The 3290-nt window shown below is 37.5% G+C and overlaps 1 long non-coding RNA gene across 1 annotated transcript in view; it reads right to left on the reverse strand.

The window, feature by feature from the left end:
• Nucleotides 1-272, reverse strand: part of LOC139026689 (uncharacterized) — a 9828-nt gene extending 9556 nt beyond the window's left edge. Inside the window, exon 1 of the long non-coding RNA XR_011478592.1 lies at nt 254-272. This is a non-coding gene — a long non-coding RNA (uncharacterized lncRNA). The remainder of the gene's footprint in view (nt 1-253) is intronic.
• Nucleotides 273-3290: the final 3018 nt, after the last annotated feature.

Below are 3290 nucleotides of genomic sequence, written 5' to 3' on the forward strand. Positions count from 1 at the left end.
TTACTACTAATCCAATTTCAACATTCTACCAACATCATCATGAATAATCCCTGGTAGATCCTTACTACTATCCCACTTCAACATTCTACCAACATCATACATGAATAATCCTGTAGGATCCTTACTTACTATCCCAACTTCAACATTCTACCACATCATAACATGAATAATCCCTGGTAGGATCCTTACTACTATCCCAACTTCAACATTCTACGCAACATCATACATGAATAATCCCTGGTAGGACCATTACCTTGCAGCCTGAATTCAAACACCAGAAAGCATGTCAAGTCAGCTGAGATCTTCCCTTTGTGTGAGAAAGAAACCAAGGGACAGTTTATTCACCTTCCCAATGTCAGGAAACTTTGTGTCATTTTTGTCTATGATTCATTGGATCCATCAGTTCTGTTAAAGTTTAGTTGCATTGACCAATGTAGGCATAATCAGAAAACCAGTTTAACCTGTTTATGAGAAAAGCCATGGGTTTCCAAATAACATTGCTGTGTAGCTATCACTTTCCTGGTGGAATGTTATTCATTTTTATCATTATTACTGGAGTTCTTCCTGCAGTCAGATTACCTAGTGACCTCATGGTGGAATGTTATCATATTTTATCATATATTACCTGGATCCTTTCCTGCAGTCAGATTACTAGTGACTCATGGTGGAATGTTATTCATATTGTTCATTATTACCTGGAGTCATTAGTCATTACTAGTGACCTCATGGTGGAATGTTATTCATATTTTATCATTATTACTGGAGTCCTTTCCTGCAGTCAGATTACCTAGTGACCTCATGGTGGAAGTTATTCATATTTTATCATTATTACCTGGAGTCCTTTCCTGCAGTCAGATTACCAGTGACCCTCATGGTGGAATGTTATTCATATTTATCATTATTACCTGGAGTCCTTTCCTGCAGTCAGATTACCTAGTGACCTCATGGTGGAATGTTATTCATATTGTATCATTATACCTGGAGTCCTTTCCTGCAGTCGATATCCTAGTGACCTCATGGTGGAATGTTATTCATATTTTATCATTATACTGGATCCTTTCCTGCAGTCAAGTTACCTAGTGACCTCATGGTGGAATGTTATTCATATTGTATCATTATTACCTGGAGTCCTTTCCTGCAGTCAGATTACCTAGTGACCTCATGGTGGAATGTTATTCATATTTATCATTATTACCTGGAGTCCTTTCCTGCAGTCAGATTACCTAGTGCCTCATGTTGGAATGTTATTCATAATTTTATAATTTAATAATTCATTAATAATACTTTTTTTTAGGCCGAAAACCCAGTGTTCCTGCCAAATGGTTTTGTTATATTCAGTCAACTGTGATGTAATAAAGTGCATATGGGATGAAAAACTCCAATTTCTGATTATTGTACAAGTGTCTTCTTGTTTTGTAACCATGTGTGTGAGGTGTATACCTTTGTCTCAAAGTAGATGTGTTAGGTGGAATGTTATTCATATTTTATCATTATTACCTGGAGTCCTTTCCTGCAGTCAGATTACCTAGTGACCTCATGGTGGAATGTTATTCATATTTTATCATTATTATCTAGTGACCTCATGGTGGAATGTTATTCATATTTTATCATTATTACCTGGAGTCCTTTCCTGCAGTCAGATTACTTAGTGACCTCATGGTGGAATGTTATTCATATTTTATCATTATTACCTGGAGTCCTTTCCTGCAGTCAGATTACCTAGTGACCTCATGGTGGAATGTTATTCATATTAAAGTAGTGCACTATAGGGAATAGGGTCCATAGGGCTCTGGTCAAGTAGTGACTATATAGGGAATAGGTTCCATAGGGCTCTGGTCAGTATAATAGGCGAATAGGGTTCCATAGGGCTCTTGTCTCAAGTAGTGCACTATATAGGGAATAGGGTCCACTTGGGACAGAGCTCAGACTTGAATCACTGGTCCTGGAGACGGCTAGTTGTTCATACGGTGTTGTTTTTAATGATTAACCTGGAAATGCAGTGGACTGAATCAGGGCACACAGTGTTTGTTGGAAGTCTTAAACAAATCTACTTTGAGACACAGGTGTACACCTCATACACATGGTTATGGGCTTAAAAACAAGAAGACACCTGTACCATGTCAGATATGGAGTTGAAGGATATATCATATTGGTTTTTCATCCCAATATACACTTTATATACATCACAGTTGACTGAAATAACAAACCATTTGGCAGAGAAACACCGATTTTCGCCTAAAAAAAATATATGTTATTAATTTGAAATATAAAATATGAATCACCCATAGGTCACTAGGTAATCTGACTGCAGGAAAGGACTCCAGGTAATAATGATAAATATGAATAACATTCCACCATGAGGTCACTAGGTAATCTGACTCAGAAAGGACTCCAGGTAATAATGATACAATATGAATAACATTCCACCATGAGGTCACTAGGTAATCTGACTGCAGGAAAGGACTCCAGGTAATAATGATACAATATGAATAACATTCCACCATGAGGTCACTAGGTAATCTGACTGCAGGAAAGGACTCAGGTAATAATGATACAATATGAATAACATTCCACCATGAGGTCACTAGGTAATCTGACTGCAGGAAAGGACTCCAGGTAATAATGATACAAATATGAATAACATTCCACCATGAGGTCACTAGGTAATCTGACTCAGGAAAGGACTCAGGTAATAATGATACAATATGAATAACATTCCACCATGAGGTCACTAGGTAATCTGACTGCAGGAAAGATCCAGGTAATAATGATACAATATGAATAACATTCCACCATGAGGTCACTAGGTAATCTGACTGCAGGAAAGGACCCAGGTAATAATGATAAATATGAATAACATTCACCATGAGGTCACTAGGTAATCTGACTGCAGGAAAGGATCCAGGTAATATGATACTATGAATAACATTCCAACCATGAGGTCACTAGTAATCTGACTGCAGGAAAGGACTCCAGGTAATAATGATACAATATGAATAACATTCCCACCATGAGGTCACTAGTAATCTGACTGCCAGGAAGAGACTCACAGGTAATAATGATACAATAGAAACAATCCACCATGAGGCCACTAGGTTAATCTGACTGCAGGAAAGTACTCCAGGTAATAATGATTAAATATGAATAACATTCCACCATGAGGTTCACTAGGTAATCTGACGCCAGGAAAGGACTCCAGGTTAATAATGATACAATACTGGAATAACATTCCACCATGAGGCACTAGGTAATCTGACTGCAGGAATTTAGGACTCCAGTAATTAATGATA

The sequence above is a fragment of the Salvelinus sp. IW2-2015 genome, unplaced genomic scaffold (genome assembly GCF_002910315.2).
Source record: "Salvelinus sp. IW2-2015 unplaced genomic scaffold, ASM291031v2 Un_scaffold5483, whole genome shotgun sequence".
Taxonomy (NCBI): Eukaryota; Metazoa; Chordata; class Actinopteri; order Salmoniformes; family Salmonidae; genus Salvelinus; species Salvelinus sp. IW2-2015.